Source organism: Aotus nancymaae, unplaced genomic scaffold (genome assembly GCF_030222135.1).
Source record: "Aotus nancymaae isolate 86718 unplaced genomic scaffold, 86718_ANA_hifiasm-v0.15.2.pri h1tg000079l, whole genome shotgun sequence".
In the NCBI taxonomy this organism is placed as follows: domain Eukaryota; kingdom Metazoa; phylum Chordata; class Mammalia; order Primates; family Aotidae; genus Aotus; species Aotus nancymaae.
In genome coordinates, this window is record NW_026988494.1 from 14687914 (window position 1) to 14709175 (window position 21262).

The following is a 21262-nucleotide window of genomic DNA, read 5'->3' on the forward strand; positions in this document are numbered from 1 at the left end:
CTGGTTGCCAGCTCTACATCCTGGTTCAGGCAGTTTTCACCCTAGGCACAGGCTACCTTTATCCTACTCTGCCTCAGCCAATCATGGGTGTCCCTGAGGCTCACAGGCTGCAGGGCTGGAGGGAGATGAGAGGTAGTAAAAGTTGCACTTTCAGCTTTAGCCTGAGCAGGGCGAAGGTGATGCTGGCTGAGCTGACTGCAAGGCCCTGGGCTGAACATAGTCTGGGCATGAGAGATAATTTCAAACTCTAAATATTTCAAATATAAATATATGGATCTCTTTCTTTGCGCTCACAGACATTCAATGGGCCTACTAAGGTGACTGGAAAAAAATGACTTTAATAAAATATAATCAGATGAAACTGCATAAAAAGACTGCACAGGGTACAGATTACGTCACAGGTGATGGTGAATCATAGCTGCCCGTCTTAACAGGGCTTTAACTTTTGGAATGCACATTGCCTTTCTGAGTGTCCATTTCTTTCACTGTATGGTAGTAGAAACAATATCCACTTCACACAGTGTGGGCCTGAGGATTAATGCAATCACAAGACTGATACCATATATTAGTCCATTTTGCCACTGCTGATAAAGACATACCCAAGACTGAGCAATTTACGAAAGAAAGAGGTTTACTGGACTTACAGTTCCACATGGCTGGGGAGGCCTCACAATCATGGCAGAAGACAAGGAGAAGCAAGTCACTTCTTATGTGGATGGCAGCAGGCAAAGAGGGCTGGTGGAGAGAAATGCCTGTTTTTACAACCATCAGATATTTTGAGACCCATTCACTGTCACAAGAACAGCACAGGAAAGATTTGCCCTCATGATTCAGTGATCTCCCACCGGCTCCCTACTACTACGTGTGGGAATTCTGGGAGCTGCAAGCTGAGAACTGCATGGGGACACAGAGCCAAACCATATCATACCACGAGCCCAGCTACTGTGCTTAGTGCATATAACATGACTACAGCCACTAGTGCCATTTCCCCTAACGTTGGTGCTATGGGAAACGATGGGGGAGAGATTCATTCTTCCCTGGAGTCTGAAGTCATGGAAATCTTCAAAGAAAAGAGATCACTTAATGTCATCTTAAAAATCAAGCATTAGAGGAGAAATAAAATGAGTAAAACCGTGAAGCATGCAAAATGCATGCGATTAAACTTAGGATTCATTGTGAGGCTACTGGTGGAAGTTAAAAGAATCGTTGGTGTATTAAACGAGATTTTTGTAACATATATTAAGATAATACTCACGCCTGTAATCCCAGCACTTTGGGAGGCCGAGGCAGGTGGATCACGAGGTCAAGAGATCGAGACCATCCTGGTCAACATGGTGAAACCCCGTCTCTACTAAAAATACAAAAAATTAGCTGGGCATGGTGGCACGTGCCTGTAATCCCAGCTACTCAGGAAGCTGAGGCAGGAGAATTGCCTGAACCCAGGAGGCGGAGGTTGCGGTGAGCCGAGATCGCGCCATTGCACTCCAGCCTGGGTAACAAGAGTGAAACTCAGTCTCAAAAAATAAAAAATAAAAAAAAAAATACTACCTGGGCTACTAGATATTATTAAAACTTGTAAAATAATAATCTAATTAAGAAATTGTTTTAGAAATTTAATTTCCACCTCAGGTATAATTGTCTAGAATCGATCACTTTCCTAATGTTAAAACCATCACAGCACCTCTATCAGAGCCCTTCAAAGGTGCCTTCACAAGAGAAAAAATAATGATGCCAATGGGTTGAAACAGGAATGAAACAATCGTGTCCAGATAAAACCCAAGAGGTATTTGTAGGATGTGCAGCTGAGTGCGATATTTGCATTTTTTCATTTGTTTTACAATTATGTTCACAGTTAATTTCAATATAATTTGTGTTTTAGATCTGATATCAGTAAGTTTTATATTTTAGACTATTTACAACATAAAAATATTAGAAACCCAAAAAAATGTTATCTTATTGTGACTGCAATAGATATGTAAATAGCAAAACATCTAAATATTGCCAAGAACACCATGTGTGGTTGGGTTCCTAGAGAATTTCATTTGGACTGGGTTTCTGAGTGTTTTAAACATTCTAGATTTTAATGGCTGCAGTTTTGTTGCCTTTTGCTCCTCTGGTGGAAGTAAGCTGCTTCATATTTTATTTGCTCTTCCTTTTCAGATTCCATTTCATGTAGTTTAAGCACTAGTTTCCGAGTAAAGAAAGAAAGTAGGAAAGAGAAGGTGAGGGAAGAAAGAATACTTAGAACTTCAGGGCTTAAGTTTTATACCCCACTGGTTTTGAATAATTTATTGTCTGTAATATAAGACCCTTGCCTGTTTTCTAAGCACTGGGTGCCAAACAGCAGATATGAATAACAAAATCCAAGTCATTTTTATCACAACTTTATTGCCCCTGTGTGGCACTTATCTGGGCATTTTATTGCTTTCCCACTTTTGTCCAAGCTAATAAAAGAGTCTGATACTTCTTTCCTATCTAAACAGTTCAGCAGCAACTGTAAGGATAATGAAAAAGATGATTTATCATGTATTTGGATAATTTCTTCAAGCAGGTTTAGAATTGTCTCATAAGTCTCAAGCTAATGTGAAATAACACAATTCATAAAATCTTAATACTGGAGTGGAACTGAAATAGAAATCTAGTACAAAAGTACCCTGTTAGCTCCAGGTGGAGTGAGGCCTAAATCATTCTAATGAAAATTATTCTCTATCTTTTTCAAATTCAAATGAAAGGAAAATATTTTGTGTGCGATGTTTTAACAAATATTTTAGAAAGTTTTGCAATACGTGAACAGATACCAGAAAGACCAGAAAATGTACTATCCAACCTAGGAAACAATTTTTCTGGGACAACATGATAAATCATGACAAATCCTAACAAAACAATACTTGCCATTCTAACCGATATGCATTTCCAAAAATGTAACTATAGTACTCTTTTCTTCTCTTGTGCCCTTTTAGTTCCTTCTGCCCATATGATTTTCCTACTTAAAATTCTTCAGTGGCATCTTATTGCAATTGGAATTTACATCTAATATGAACTGCGTCTATTAAACCTGCATGATCCATGTTGTTTGTACCTTCCTTACCTTGACTGTCGTCACTAAGACTGTTCTAGCTATTGTGGCCTTTTCCTGTTCCTTGAATTAGCCAAGCTGATACTTGTCACAGTTCTTTATATTGTTTCGGTGTGAACTGCAGTTATCCTAGGACTTTCCATGGCCCCTTCCTTTTTCTCATTCAAGTCTCATCTCAACTATGAGGACTCTCTGACCACCCAGAAGCCTTCCTGCCCATCAGTTCTCAAGCTCTTTTTATTCCATTGCTATGTTTAGTTTTTTTGGTCACACTTAACAGTAAGTGAACTTTTCACATTCATTTACTTGTTTGGATTAAAATATCCACTAAATTAGGGCCGTCGTCTACATTGTCTGCTACTGAATCACAGGCACCCCTAATCTGACCCACCATGTCATGGTAACTTGACAAAGAATTGCTGCATACATGAGTGGGTGGGTGGATAATATACTGCTTTGCTCAGCAGGGTCTGTAAAAACCTCTACATAAACTTGAACTAAAATGAGGTTATGGGAAAAAGAAGATCATATTCAAATGTGGCAACCAATTTAATTTGTAAGCTCTAAAATACTAGAGTCAAAAGGAATTTTAAGATGAGTGCATTCACAAGCTAGTATTTTCTTTCATTCATTCATTTACTTATACATACATACAATGGTATTTAATAAAAGTATACTAAAATGTTGTATAAGAGGGGACAAAAAGCACAGCTTCAAATTCTTTCATACTCTATGAAATATATTCCCTAGTAAGAAAGCAGATAAAAAGATTTGCATAGATAAACGTAAAATTAGAACTTTATAAATGAAACAAAAAAGGGCTACATGAAACTATGAGATTATATAATATAGGGAATTGATCTATATATAAGATATCTTAAGACTAATACAAGTTAATAGATTACTAAAGACTTTATTTTTATTAAACATTGAGTAGATTCACACTGATATTTGTAACATATGAAGAGAATGTGAGGTATGGTATTAATAAATATGCATATGCTCACTACTGAGGTTCTGAAATACAGTTTGCCATTATCTCTAAGTCTCCTATGGTGCTTCCTAAAACCAATAAATTTTCTTTTCCCTTGATGGGACCCCTATCATAAATTTGATGTTTGTAATTTAATTGCCTTAATTTATAATTTTGCAACATATATTTTTAACCTGAATGTTTCCGTTGCTTAAGTTTATTCATCACATCAAAATAGAAACTATTCTAAGACTTCTATGAGATTTGACTTTTTCCTCAATATTATGTTCCTAAGAATCATCTATATTGCATCTTATAACTATACTTCATTCTTTCTGTGCTGATTCGTATTTCATTGTAGAAACTGTCACCAATCAATTTATACATTCTACTCTTAATTACCATTTCAATTATTCCCAGTTTGGAACTATTATTCACAGAGGCAGCTACAAACGTTCTTGTATATGAAGTGCAAATATTTCCCTAGGTATTTATCTAGGTAGGGCTTGCAGAGTGATAGTATATGCCCATCTTTGTATTTGCAAAAAAATGCAAAATAGTTTTGTTAGGAGTTTGTTATTTTTATTCCTATCAAGATTGCATAGTTTTATGTGTTTTTTTTTTACGTTTGGAATGCTTGATGATGACAGATTTTAAAAAATCAAAAATCATAATTCTTTGTTAGAAACACCATATGGTTTTAATTTGCATTTTCTTAAGAGTTGCTCTTCTCAGGTCTGGGTCACTACAGACTGTCATTTTGCAGTTGCTACCTCAGTTAATGTAGCAGCATTCGACATAGCTGATTTTTACCCTTTTTGACACACTTCCTTCACAAGACACCAAATCACCTGGCTTTCCTCCTACCTTTCTGGTTATTCACATTGAGACTCCTTTGCTATTTTACTTCTCATGTCTCAGCCTTTAAATTCGGTGTAACTCTGATCTCACTACTGGCCTCTTAACTTTTCTATCCACACTTACTCCCTGGTATTCCATTTAATCTCATTGCTTTAAAGATCATCTACAACCTACATTTATATCTCAAGTCCACATATCCTCCTGAACTTCAGGCCCATATGTCCAATCATTATCTACAATAGTTGCTATGTCTACACAGATGTCTAACAGGCAACTTCAATTTAACAAATGTGAGCTAGTGATATTCCCATTCCTTTCCAGAAAGTGCTCTACTCTCTATTGTCCATGTCTTATTAATGGCAATTCAATTGTGCTAAGAACTTTGTAGCCACGTTTAACTCCTTCTTTCCGTTAAAAGCCCTACTTACTCCATCAGCAACTGCTGTCAGCTCTGCCTTAAAAATGGATCCAGAATTCTAACACTCCTCACTAACCCAACAGGCACCACTCTGATCCCAGCCCCATGTTTCCTCTCTTCATTTGTTAAAATAAACTCCTGACTTGTGCTCTTGCCTCTCGAGAGTATTCATAATACCTCAGTCACAGTGAGTGTGTTAAAAGGTAAGTCTTAGCACGCCCTTCCTCTGCTCAAAATCTTCTAGTGTCTTCCTGTCTCAGAGTAAAAGGTAAATTCTGTACCACAGCCCAATAGAATGTGTATGTTCTGCACTTCAAAGTCGATCTGATCTGATTTTATTTTTCCTTCTATCCAGTCACAGTAGCTTCCTTTCTGCTGGTGGAAAAATGAGACACATTCTCTCTTCAGGGTCTTCGTACATGAACTTTCCTCCAACTAAGATGCTCTTCACCAGTGTACACAAGACCACGCTCTTGTTTCCTTTGGGTCTTTGCTCAAAAGCCAGTTCCTCAGTGAAATATTTCCCCAATCTCCATTGACATTTGCCATGGCTCCTCTTTGATTCTGGCGATAACTGCTATCAGGAAAAATAAAACAGAATCAAAGAGGAGCAATCAAAAATGCCCATGGAGACAGGGGAAATGCCTCACTGAGAAAGTGGCTTTTGAGTAAAGACCCAAGAGTGCTATCTTATGGATACTGATAAAGAGCATATGAGTTGGAAGAACGTTCCTGATAGTTACTAACCACCAGATAATACATTATATATCTTACTTATCCCTCTTTTTGTCTCTCACTACTAGAATGTAACCTCCATGGGAAGACAGGTTTTCTCATTCTTGTTCAGCATTTTATTTCCGTTCCTTAGAAGAGGGCCTGGAATATAGAAGACTCCTGATTAAATTTCTGGAATATATTAATGAAATTAAAACCTCTTCTTAATTCTTCACTGTGTGTTGTCATGCTCTGCTTCAATCGAAAGTCAAGTCTCTTAAGTGAGTTGTATCCACAGGCACACTTTCTATTTGCCCATCTCCATTTTATTCTGCAATCTGGCTTCTGTTCACACCGCTCATTAAGGTCACCAATGAGATACATATAAATAATCCCTATTCTAGAGTTTCAGTCCTTACGATATTGATAATTTTAGAGTATTTCACACAGTTTACAACTTCTAACACTTTCCTTGGCTTCTGTGACACTACATTTTCCATGCTTCCAATCAACAATTCTGGCCTACTTTTCTTAGGTTGCTTCGCCAGTTTATTTCTTATCTGATGTTTCAATTTTCAGGTTTCTCGAGCCTCTGTTTTTCATCATTTTATTTTTATGAACCCTCTGCATGTTATTTATCACACATTTCAATTGCGTTAAATTCCATCAATATGATAAAATGTACACTTGGATCTGTAGGCAATGAACTCCTCAGAAATGGCAAGGGTAAAATGCCTCTAGGGTCTCCTGGTTTTTACAGCACCATATTTATTTCATCTTCTCATGGTAGTTACCATTATTCTGCAATATCACAGGTGATTAAAAGATATGTTGACTTGGTTGGAGGCACCAAATTTCCCAGGGAAAAAAATTAAGCTATGTTATTTTTCCCAGTTGTAACTTTTAGTCTTACAGACAGTAACAAGAAATTCTGTGTGTTGAATCAAAAGACATTATGACAAATATCCAATGGGAATATGAACAGACATCTGAAAAGATGTTTCTGAGTTTTGACCCTGGAAGACTACTTGAAACAAGATATTGTATGTGCTCATTCTGTATCATGGATGTTGTTTTAAAACAGCATACATTTATTCGGAGATGGTCTCCCATTTTTTTCACTAACTCAATATTACGTGATGGATAACTACAAACTATATTTTTTCACTTCCTTAATATTCTAAGAGGCATTACATTATTTTTTTTTACCATTAGATAGATTCAACTTATATTCTATTTACTTCCATCCCTTAGAGAAATATATCATGTATTTTTATTAAGCTGTTTATTTCACCAAGACATAATGAATTTTGTAAAATTAATGTGTTTAGAAGTTTGGAAATTAAAAAGAGGAAAAAGGATTCCAAAAATCTCTACAGAAACTTGTAAATAATTGCCTTTCTCTTAGGTAATTTTCAATGGGGCTTCCTTTTCATTTTACTGTTTTTTTTCCTGCCATGAAACCACAAAAAAAAAAAAAGAAAGAAAAATAGAAAAAAACTAAAATTAGTATGTGTATTATGGGACATGAAATCAATATGACATTCTTATTAAATTTAATTTTCCCAAATAGGTGCATTAGAAATCTAGACACTTCCCTTCATTCTTGCCTTATATACGCTATTTCATCTACCTTGATTGAAGCAGAGCATAATCTAAACAAAAGTTCAAGTATTTCTCTACTTCAAGAAGAAACAGAAAACCTGTAATTTCCTGAGTAGATAATGTGGTTTATGTGAACTATAAAGTGATACTGTGGTATTATGTCAATTGTCAACACAGTTAGCTTAGACACTTTGGAAACCTAATTCTAATGGAAAGTGGGCCAGTGGAAAGTAGCCAATATAGAATGTTGCTTTATCATGATCATTGCAGAACCCAGTCACTGTTAATACACAGTGTATTGTTATGACTGACATAATCTCAGCCACAGGAACACAGATGGATGGGGCACAGAAAAAGAGAGAATCAGGCAAGAAAATGAATAAAGAAATTAGTCCTTGCCAGTGCAGTCATTCATCTGGGGCTCAATGGCCCACAGGGGTCTTGGTATTCTGCATTTAAGCCAAACGGGTGTGGTATTATAAATGGATTTTGCCACCTAACTAATGGAGACAAAATATTCTTCCTTGGCCTCATGCTCTAAGACAGACAGATATTAGAAATATCTCCAATGATCTTGGCCTGCCTCCTCCAAAAGATACGTAAAATAGGAAACAAACTATCAGCCAAAGCTGTATTCAGTGGTAGTGAGGAACAGGGAAGCTGGAGAATAAACTTTGCCTGACAACAAATGCTACTTATAATGTTCCAATTCCAAACTGAGCCTCTGGTCAGTGGAGCAAGACAATCTGTACGCATTTTCCTGCCTGGTCCTCTCTTTTTCTAAGTCCTATCTACCCACGTTTCTGTGACTGAGATTGTGTAAATCATAATGATACACTATAGACTAACAGAGACTGGGTTCTGCAGTGATCATGATAAAGCACCATTTCTGTATTGGCCACTTTACAGTGGTCCATCTTCCATTAGAACTAAAGGAACTAAACCTGAGAGTTCACATCATGCTACGGCTTGAAGAAGGATAAAGAGCTGATGTTTTCCTCCTTCAAACATGCTGACTTGAAGCACCCCAACCTCTAGCAAAAGTGGACATGAAACTTTTCTGGGAAAGAATATGCCCAATATAGCAACTCAAGAGCACAGAGATGGAGAATAAGCAAATATGAGTTCACAAGTATCACCAAAACACAGGGAAGCAAGTCACAAGACTGAACATCAGCACAAACAATGAACTGCTGAGTAGGCCCACAAAGAAATTTTGGGGAAGAAACAGAGACTGGAGAATTAGAATTATTCAATATAGAATAATTATGGATAACATTATTAACACATGTGAGGTGGCATTTAGAGACTATCAAGAAAGAACAGACCAGGGGCTGGGCATGGTGGCTCAAGCCTGTAATACCAGCACTTTGGGATGCCGAGGTCACGAGGTCAGCAGTTCGAGATCAGCCTGACCAACATGGTAAAATTCCGTCTCTATTAAAAATACAAAATTAGCCAGGCATGGTGGTGCACACCTGTAATCCCAGCTACTCAGGAGGCTGAGTCAGGAGAATTGCTTAAACCTGGGAGACGGAGGTTACAGTGAGCAAGACTGTGCCATTGCACTCCAGCATGGGAGACAGAGCGAGACTCTGTTGCAAAAAAAAAAAAGAAATTCTAAAAATGAAAAGCATAATTGTTGAAGAATTGTGAAAAAGCCTCAATGGGTAGATTAAACAGAAGATGAAACTGAAGAGGGAATTATTGAATATAAAGCTGTATCTGAAGAAATTAAGCATAATGCAGTACAGGGCAGAGTGAAAAAATAGGAAACCATGTCATGAGACTGAGAATAAAACGTCTAATATCCATCTTGTTGGAGATTCAGAATAAAGAGGCGATATTTAAACAGAAAATGATGGTTCAAAACCACTGAAATTTCTCTTTATATTGTTTACACTAATTTTATTTTGGAATCTAAAATATGAATCCATTGAGTAAAACACAAAAAGGCAATGGAAAAATTATTCATCAATTTAAGGATAGCAGTATTTTTGTTTTCTCAAGAAATTACTTGTCCAAAGTATGAAGATTAATATGCAAGTAGTTTTTAAAAATAAGTGGTGGTTAGCAAAGAAGATCGCCATGAATGTTTTAAGTAATATATCTGTATTATTTTTAATAGAAATAATTCTATAGGAATTACTATCTAGCATTTCATTTCTGGTACTCTAAAGAAAAGGCATCTATCACAGTAAAACTTTTGGAATTTTTTTTTTTCATCCATTAGAGAGCACTATTCTTACTCATAAAAAATATTCTCTATTTTTATAATCTTGTTGTGGTATTATACCTTTTTTCCATATAAAGATATATTTGGTTCAATATTATTTACCAAAGTGTTTGATGCTGTCAGCAGAACTGGGATTTATAAGCAAACGTGAAGCTCTTCTACATTCTAATACATCTTAAAGCTATTCTCCATTCAAATTCACTCTCATTTGCTTCATTCTTTGTTTCCAACAAAGCAAATCAGAAAGGTATAAACTCACATTATTTCAGCCATGCGCTTTTCCAAAATAAAGATATTTTAGATCCTAAATAATTTAAGTCCTGTTGATGACTTTGATAATTATGCCAAGATTTCAACAGTCTCTTAACCTTTTCCGTAAGGTTAACAATTGTTGCTGATATGACCAGGGTAACATTTATTTAATGTTGCAATATCAAAGTTAGACACAATTCTTTAAATACAATTGAGTTAACTGCAGTGAAAATAAGCCCAATCATAAAGAGAAATATAGAGGAAATATATTTTTAAGAAAAAAAATCTGTATTTAAGCTTTAATTCTTTATCATAGGCACTCAAAAGTATCTACCAAACTAATAAAGTGAAAAGTAATTAATAACACTTAATATACATTACTTAGAGCAAATTATAATTAGTGTTCTTTAGATATCTGAAAGATAACTGTATCATTATAGTTCTGACCTGCAAACTAAACCAGCAAAAATGCCAAAAATTACAAAATGCTTATTATTTAGTATGTGCCAGGAAATATTATAAACATAATACATGAATTCTTTTGCATCTTAAAAACCCATGAAAAAAATTACCAATATATGCACTTTAAAAAAAGAAAATTGTGATGCACTGAATTGAAACATTTTGTTCCATTAGTAATTTTTATCTGTATTCCTAACAACTCTAAAAGGTCACTTATCACTCTTTCATAGTTTTGACTCACATGCTTACCCATTTTTATAACTCCGAGAAAGATAATTATGTATTCTAATTATGAATCTCTTCATCATACTTCTCTCACCCTTTATGTTTTTTTGTAAGGGAGAGTAATACATGAGCTGATGCTGACAGTGCCTTAGCTGAGTGCCTTCCACCCAAAAAAGTAACTGCTCCATTGGTGTCTGTAATGTTGATGATAATGAGGATGGTCATGGCAAAATTAGGATAATACAGAAATGTTTTTTAAACCCTAAGTAAGGTTCTATTTCTTTTTCCAAGGCCTGTTCTCACTCTATCATTCAGGCTGGAGTGCAGTGATGTGATACAGCTTTGAATCCCTGGACTAAAGCAATTCTCCCGCCTCAGCCTCCCAAGTAGCTGGGACTACAGGCATGCATCACCATGGCCAGCTAATTTTTAATTTTTTTGTAGAAATAGGATCTTGCTGTGTTGCCTGGGTCTCAAACTCCTGGTCTCAAGCAATCCTCATGCCTTGGTTTCCCAGAGCACTGGGATTACAGGCATGAGCCTCCATGCCTGGCCACAGTTCTAATAATTTTTAAGCTTCAGGTGGATTCTCTACAAATGAATTCCTGGAATTCTATTAGCAGTAAGTCACCTTTTTATTGCCTTGAGTACAGAATATGTGCTAATGTGTGCAGGATGAATGAGTAAAGGATACATAAACAGCTGCTATACTGCAGGTAAAATGAAATTACTTTAGACAGGGTAGCCAAAAGAAGCCCCAGAAGGCTACAAGTCAAAACACATTGTCAGCTTTCATAAGAACCCAAATTTAATGGATGCAAAGAAGCTGCGACTGAACAGTAGCAGGAAGAACACAACACCGCCCATAACCACTAAGGAACTCCATGGTTCACGATAGGTAAATCTTGAAGAGGAAGAGAAGGGTGACTGTCGGTATGAGTTTAGAGGCAAAGTAAAATCAGTCCTCATTTGTATGCAACTGGACACAACTGCCTGTCATCTTTTTGGGCCTTTTAAATTCTCCCTGCACATACTGATAGCAACATTACCTATAAGATGCTATCTGAAAATGAAGGACAATGGTATGTACATCAGTCCTTCTATGTTTATGCCATCGTTTAGGACTTTCTTCAAAAATTATTAAACTCACCAATATTCTTCAAGTGCCCAAAAGATAAGGGAAGCCACCACAGCCTATATGACACTGGAAAGATAAGACTATCCTTGATTATATAACAGAATGTAATACAGACAAGAGACTTAACTGTTTAAGGAAGACTATAAATTACATTTGCAACTATAAGATGATTGTGGCCACATTCATACCACAGTAAAAGATGACATCTCACTTTGTCCAAAGTTTTTGTTGCACTTGTAAATAGTTGTTAAAATCAACTTATTTCTATGCAAATGTACAATTGCATTCTGACAGGGACTGTTTCTCCTTGAACTGGGAAATAACATCCTTGCCAAATTTAAGGTCCCACAAGAAGAGAAGACTAAAATGCAAATGATTATGACTGAGGAGGGGTGATAGAATCTGCTTTAATTTTCAAAGCATCAAAGGAAAAGATATGCCCAGCTATAGAAGAATCCCTAAATCATGCTGATAGCTGTGTCACCAGTGGTAATACACATACATCCAATGTCATCTGTTTGTTCTGTGACAAATTTTATGAGAGGAGAAAACAAAATTAAATGATGTGGGTAATGTGACAATAATGCCTATTCATTTTTTATGAGTTTTTTCCCCTCAGTGGGAAATGTCTTCATTTATATGACAAAGAAGGTCCCTGTTTTCCTCTGACTGGAGGGTCTAGCCAATTCTCTGCTCAAGTGCTTTTAACTCCTGATTAACTGACAATTGGACAAAATCATACTTTCATTTGCACTCTAGGTTCTCTAGATCAATTTAAGATGAATTGTCTTCAAAACAAATAGAACATTAGTTGAAAGTAACACAAGAAAGTGCTTTATGTTATATAAAAGCTCTTTTTCTCTGTAAACGCAAACCATATTAACAATAAAAAGGAAACACGAGGATTTTAACAATTTGTCTTGCAATGGTCTAGTCAAAATTCTACAGAAAGCCAGATGAAAAACATGTCTGTGGTTTCATGCCCACAGACATGAAAAAGATGTCTGTGGTTTCATGTGGAGTCATTGGCATCTTTCATGATGACACTTGCCAGCAGCTCATCATTTGTGCTGAGGAAGTGGTGATCTCCCAGCAAGCCAAAAGAATTTGTTGCCTTTCTGGCTTTTTGGTTCCCCACCCTCTGGTCATGCATCTCTCTTTTACCAAAAGGGATATAGCAACAAATTTTCACATTTTATAAAAGTCTCAGACTAATAAAACTAGAAATAAATATCCTAAGATTTTCCCGATTACCAAAGATTGCTTAAAACATATTGAATACACTTGAATGGAAATACACGATTAAAGCATTTTTTAAATTAGGAAGTAGTTATGTATTAACAATTCATTAGTTAATCCAGATATAATTCTGAGGTTATATTTTATTTATTTTACAAAAATTGCAGGGTCAAATGATGACGATCTGATTTGAGGGATGTATGTAACCATGAGTAAATAAATTTCTATAATTATTCATTTTTAAGATGAATATAATTAACTCATCACAACATATCTCTCCAGTTCTACAAAAACCAGCTCTGTGCTATTGTTCTATTTTGTTAAAAAATAAAGTCAAATACATTACCCAAAGTGATGAGTTACAAATGATAAGCCTAATGATTCTATTCATGATAGTAAGTTGATTAAACAATTTAAAAAGTAATGCTAAACTTGCAAGAAATATTTTGGAAAAAATATGGAAAGATAAAACTTCTTCAAGTAGAGACTGAATTATTAGAGATGTATCCCGTGAGCTTAAATGAGATTAAATATCCCCAAGATGCCAATACTTGTAATGTTTTTTCAAATCAGGTTTGAAATGAGACATTTTGTGTTTTGTTTTCAATTAAATCTTTATGACATTATCCTAAAGTTATCTAGAATAACTATAAACTATTCAAAAACACTTTTAAAATAAAAATGAGAAAATAGTTTACTTACTTGATATTATTAGCTCAGAAACAGACAAGAAATACAATGGTTTAGAACAGAAATCTAAAAACTATTTGAGGAAGAATTTGGTATGTGATATGAGACATGTAAAATCACTGGGGAAAAGAATGACTTATAAACAGCATTGTAATAGTTGGCTAACCAGTACCTTAACTAGGTAACACCAAATAAAATATATTTTCTTAAATATTAGATAATTCTGTCAATTTTAATTTGTAATATTTTTATAAATCTAAGCAATTACTTTTAACAGTTCATTGAATCTTCAATGCTCTAGCCTTTAACCATACATCTTTTTCTAGGTATTTGTTTTTTATATAGCTGAAGCTTCAATTTCAAAAAAAACCTATATCAAAGACTGCTACATAGAAAAGGGAAAAATATCTATTTATAATTTAAATTTAAATTTATAACTTATTCTCTGTTTAAACACACTAGCTACATAGAGTTCTATCTTTTTAATTTGTTTATTTAATACTATTTTTCTTTTTCTTACAAAATTTTGTTATTCTATAGTTAAATCTACATTTAAAAATATGTCTTTGAAAAAAATCATGAGTTAATTCCTCAATATTTTCTTTAAGTGTTTCTGCTAAATGATATTTATTTTGCTACTCTACTTTAAGTTCTGGGGTACATGTGCAGAACGTGCAGGTTTGTTACATAAGTATACATGTGTCATGGTGGTTGCTGCCATGATGATGGTGCTGCCATTGCCCCGTCATCTACATTAGGTATTTCTCCTAATGCTATCCCTCCCCTATATCCCCACCCTTCACTATCCCTCCCCTAGCCCCCCAATCCCTGAAAGGCCCCAGTGTGTGATGTTCCCCTCCCTATGTCCATGTGTTCATTCTCATTGTTCAACACCCACTTAGGAGGGAAAACATGCAGTGTTTGGGTTTCTGTTCTTGTTACAGTTTGCTGAGAATGATGGTTTCCAGCTTTATCCATGTCCTTGCAAAAGACATGAACTCATCCTTTTCTATGGCTGCACAGTATTCCATGGCGTTTATGTGCCACATTTTCTTTATCCAGTCTATCACTGATGGCCATTTGGGTTGGTTACAAGTTTTTGCTATTGCAAACAGTGCTGCAATAAACATACATGTGCACGTGTCTTTATAATAGAACTTCAACAAATTTACAAGAAAAAAGCAACCCCATAGAAAAGTGGATGAAGGATATGAACAGACACTTCTCAAAAGAAGACATTTATGCAGCCAAAAAAACATGAAAAAAAAAAACCCTCATAATCACTGGTCATTAGAGAAATGCAAATCAAAACCACATTGAGGTACCATCTCATGCCAGTTAGAATGGCGATCATTAAAAAAATCAGGAGACAGATGCTGGAGAGGATGTGGAGTAAATAGGAATGCTTTTACACTGTTGGTGGGAGTGTAAATTAGTTCAACCATTGTGGAATACAGTGTGGCGATTCCTCAAGGATCTGGAACTAGAAATACCATTTGACCCAGCAATCCTATTACTGGGTATATACTTAAAGGAATATTTTCATATTTTCACAAAAACATATTTACTGAGATGACATAAATATTTTTCAGATATTTTAATTAGGATTTTGTTTTGTTCAATGATATATTTTAAATTCATATTCTTTTTGCACAAGATGTTTGGCTTGAATTAAGTCTGCAAACCAAAAACTGAGGCAGGCCTCAGTCAATTTAGAAGTTTATTTTGCCAAGCTTAAGAACATTCCCAAAAGAAAATAACACAGATTCACAGAAACAGTCTGTGGTCTGTTGTTTTCTCCAATGATGATTTTGAGAGGTTCAATATTTAAAGGGAAAAAGCAGGCTGGAAAGAAAAGCAGAGGGTGAGTATGGTAACAGACATGTTGCAAGAGAAAATGAGCAGGTAAGGGAATTGTCATTCATGCATTCCTCTCCTGCTCAGTAAATCTACACTTCACATAAGATAAAAGTGAACACAGAGTACAGATATTTAATCTTTCCTGTGTAGCTATCTGCTTCATGAACAAAAGGAAAGCAGATTCTTTAATGACTCAGCTTTCAGCTTCATTTTTCTTTTGACAAAGTAAATTGGGGTCCCGAGTTTTTTTTTTTTTTCATAATGCTTAGTTGTTTACTGGATTCAAGTGGCTGTGGCTGATATTTGAGTTTTGTCATAAAAGTGAACTCCTGGATGATACAAATAAATGACGACATTTCTAGAAAACCTTCTTAAAATGGGTAGAATCCAATCCCACAAACATGCAAACTAAGCCCTGCTCAGTGTGCAGTTATTCTGTTAAGTTTTCCAAGATACATCTTCAAGTCACTTACTAGATTCCAGTTTGATTTGGAGTCCTGGTTTTGATAACCAATGAGCTAAAAGGTTTTTCTCTTTTAGTCTTGGAAGATTTCTCTCAAATATTTGTAACTGAGAATTTGGCATGTTTGCAAATCTGACATCCCATGGACTCTAATCCTTTCCTTTTATCTTAGCCCAGGAACTGGAGTTTTGCTATATATTATACTTGAAGTAAAAGAAAAAGTCTCACCCTGATGTTCCTGCCTGCAGCAAATCAATTTTCACATAGACCTTGGTGGTTCACTATATTCCTGTCAGGACACCTGATTAATCATTTTGGGGCTGCCTTCTAATGCTTTTCCCTGATCTGGTGGCATGTACCTTTGGAAAACAGGTGACTTTTGGCATTCTTATTAGTAAAGGAAAATGAGGATTTCAGAATAAGTCTTTCTCAAGAATTTATTTAATAGGTTGTAACCAACTTCAATGGCTTTAGTCATCTGCCCATCCAATATGTGCTGTAGCCATGTCCCAAGTATCATGTTCTAAGAGTTGTAATAGTTTTCCCTTTGAGATTAACAGTACATCCAATTCTACTCAGGCTCTGCCAGTCTCTAGTGGAAGATTCAGATTTAGGGTGCAGGGATTCTCAGACTGGCCTGCTCTTGTATTTAAAGTAACCATCACTGGAAAATAAACATGACAACAAAAGCACAAATGCAAGTAAATATGTATTACCTCAATTAGAAATAGTATTCTTTTAACATGCAAAGCCATTTTACTTCAAATTCTGCCAGTAAGGTGCAATGGTCATGATTAAAGATTAAGACTGGATAAACATACTGCATCTGAATCTTCAGAAGTATGTCTTTGTGAGCAACAGAGACAAACACTGGAAAAATCTAAGCCTTTTCTAAAGAAGAAGAAACCTTGGCAGCAAGATTTGGGGTACTTACAGCTGTAATAGCAAGACTATCTCTTGTATAGAGACACACATAGGGTGTAATCCACTTTGACTATGTTCTGTCCTGTTGGTCACGTCATTCCCATTGTTAACTAGGGAATCTGATTAATTAGATGCCATTTATCACTTGATCTATTTAATTTCCCTCATTCTAAATCTGTTTCACGAAGGGATTTCTATAATCTTCTGGTACAGAAAAAATGTACTGCTCATGCTGACTCAATCATTTCCACCTTTGTGATGATTGCATTTCTCTTTAAGAATTAGTGAAATGGCTTTATGCTGTTAAACAAATAAACTATGTTAGTCGTAACTACTACAAATCATGGCATTGCTCTGTGCTTTATTTTCTACTCCTTTAAAAAGGTAACTACTTATTACCTTTTTAATAAGTATGTCTTCTTCCTACAAATGTGGTAAAGATTAAATGAAAACATTTGCTGTCACAAGGTTTTCAAAATTTTGTACTCCAAGACAGAAATAAGCCTTGTTTGTGAAGACTTCTATAAATGTGTATTGCTTAATCCTTCTAGGCATTGGATTCTTGGCTACAATATTCGGGTATGATCCACCATGTCTATCAATATTACATAATAATATTTCAAAGCTTCGCAATCATCATAAAAAGAGAAACAAGACTGAATGTATATTTTTATACTCTACATAACACAGTGATAACTATCTCCAATAATGTTTACTTCTTCCTTTCCAATAATTAAATTTTTTTCTTGTTTTACTGCATTCATGAAAATATCAGAGACAATGAATAGAAGACATAAGAACATGCATTCCTGTATTATTCCCACTCTTGCAAATCGCTTTCCATATTTCATTATTAAATGTGATATCTGCTGATGATTTTATGTTTATACTATCTACTGTGTTAATAAAGTTATCATTTATTCCCAATTTATGGACACATTTTGTTCTTTACAGGTTTGGGCCAGATTATATGTACATTCAGACAAAGGAAAATGTCTTTTTTTATTGCATTTTAGTTTTGGGGTACATGTAAAGAACATGTAAGACTGTTGCATAGGTACACGCATGGCACTGTGGTTTTCTGCCTTCCTCATCATCACCTATATCTGGCATTTCTCCCCATGTTATCCCTCCACAACTCCGACTCCTCGCTGTCCCACTCCTATTTCCCCCTCAACAGACCCCAGTGTGTGATGCTCCCCTCCCTGTGTCCATGCGTTCTCATTGTTCAACACCCACCTATGAGTGAGAACATGCAGTGTTTCATTTTCTGTTCTTGTGTCAGTTTGCTGAGAGTGATGGTTTCCAGATTCATCCACGTCCCTACAAAGGACATGAACTCATCATTTTTTATGGCTGCATAGTATTCCATGGTGTATATGTGCCACATTTTCCCTGTCCAGTCTATCATCGATGGGCATTTGGGTTGGCTCCAAGTCTGCTATTGTAAACAGTGCCACAATGATTATTTGTGTGCCTGTGTACTTATAATAGAACGATTTATAATCATGACTAAAACACCAAAAGCATTGGCAACAAAAGCCAAAATAGACAAATGGGAGCTAATCAAACTCCACAGCTTCTGCACAGCAAAAGAAACAATCATTAGAGTGAACTGGCAACCAACAGAACAGGAAAAAATTTTTGCAATCTACCCATCTGACAAAGGGCTAATATCGAGAATCTACAAAGAACTAAAACAGATTTACAAGAAAAAAACAAGCCCATTCAAAAGTGGCGAAGGATATGAACAGACACTTTTCAAAAGAAGACATATATGAGGCCAACAAACATGAAAAAAAGCTCATCACTGGTCATTAGAGAAATGCAAATCAAAACTACATTGAGATACCATCTCACGCCAGTTAGAATGACGATCATTAGGAAAATGTCTTTTTATGTAAAGAAACGTATTATCCATTAATAGGAGGTAAAGAACATTTTGTTTTACAGCCTTTCTCTTTATGGCACGGAATTAAATTTCTAAATTTGCCAAAAAGTCTTGTCCATACCATGGTTGCCTTATTATAACTTTTGCCCAATAACAAGTGAGCAAAGGACACACTTTCAAAATATTTCCTTTACGACATCATACAATGTTTCACACATCAGTACTTTTCTTAAAAACTGAGACTTTTCAATAAAATGTTGAGGTATTTTGTGTTTATATATATATAGAAAACAATCAAAAACAGTTGTGCCCATTATGTCTTCTGAAGATCTTCCCTACCAAGGAGGACCCATATCTTCTACAGAGATGATGGCATTGGTATAGAGAAAGAATGGAACTGCCAGGCTCTTGGTATGCTCAGAGAGTAATTTTCCCAAAAATAATCAGCTTGGAGGGTAAGACGTGTACACAGGCATCTAAGAACACATGATCTCCTGTCTTTAGACACTAGTATTCTTTATTGCTTTTATAAATAATTTTAAGTACTTTTCAAAAAAGGAGATTAAAAACTGATGCTATAGTACAGTAAGAGAAATCAAAACTAAAAATCCACCAACTGATAACGTTGTAGCCTTTCCTCCTTCTTCCTAACTGAAAGCAATCAACAATATTAAAAAAGTATTTTATTTTCAACAAGAGTGAGATAATTTGAGTGAGATAAATTTATTTAGAGGGCATAGATTATATTTTTTGCATTAATTTGAAAATATCTAAGAAAATCTGTAGTAATTGTTAATGACTAGGTTAATTATAGTTTTATTACCGGTAAAACTGGTGATTATAGGAGTCTCAACTCTTTATAGATATAAAAGAAAAGGTCCTATTATTTTTCAGGCGCTGACTTTAAATGTGCAATATTGAAACTCACTTTGTTGCTGGGTAGTAGGTCTCTTAACAGCAAACAGTTTCAATTTTGCAATTATTCCATAGTTATATGTTTTTTAGCTTGAATTCTAGAAACCTCATAAGCTACCATTTTCTCTTTGCAGGCTGGATTTGTGGTTCTATGGGTTTGGAGCAGGAAGCCAGCTACGTTCTCACATTCCTACACCTCTAATACACTAGGGGCACGGTCCAAGGGAACCAGAATTGAGAATGAGGGCTTGACAGAAGGAACATGCTGTGGCCAACACATCCTTGCCCTATTAGAGAGTTGGAGGGGCAATTATACTTAATCCCAGCTGGAGTTGCCAACTCACCTCGAGACAGGTGTAGGGAGCAGGGAAGCAACAGTACTGTTGGTTACCAAAGGTGGTTGATTTAGAGACCCAGAGGTGGAAGCTGTGTGATTTGGTCTTTTGGCCTTTCTATTCCTTTTGATCTAGGAATAAAAAGTTTGTCAGGTTCTACTATGTAGGCCACTTATTTTATCTTTAGCATATCTTACAAGCTACTAAATTACTCTCTATGTATCTCATGAATCCTTTCCATATTCACATGGTAGTTTATTTACTTACCATCTATACATAATACTTTATTCCATCCTGTTTTGTTTTCCTGTTTTCTCTAGCAGAATTGCATTTTCTCAAGTAACACAGAAAACCCTTATTAGTGACATGAAGGCAAAAATGAAGATGATATAAACTATAACTTAATATTTATCAAGTCCCAAATATTGTTAATAGGCACATTGTGTCTACTAGCTCAGTTCTGTCTTGCCAACAGGGACATGGGGTATTCCCATTGTAGAGATGAAGTTTAATGATCAGAGAAGGTAGGTAATTTGTTCAATGTCATGCGGATATGCTACTGTGGAACCTGGATGAGATCCAAATCTCTCCGCACCACAGTCTCAAGTTGCTGCTGGAAACACTAGTCACTGGATAGGACATTTTTTGTGTGTGTTTTTTGTTTTTGTTTTTATTTTCCCTAGAATAGCAAATGGTGATTAAGTAAGGGTAAAAATATCTCAGAATAATACAATGATGCTCCAGCTCCTTCAGAGAACATTTAATGTATATGTAAATATTTTATTGTATCCCATGGTAAAGTAAAATAAACAATTCTCTTTCTCACTCTCTTTATAAAGTTATTATATAATTACATATATTTGGTTATATTTATTTCTATATATTTAAATTTTCTGATTACTCTTGTAATCAGAACTCATTAAAAAATATGTAAATGTATATAAGATAAATATATTTATTATACAAATAAATATGTATAGACATA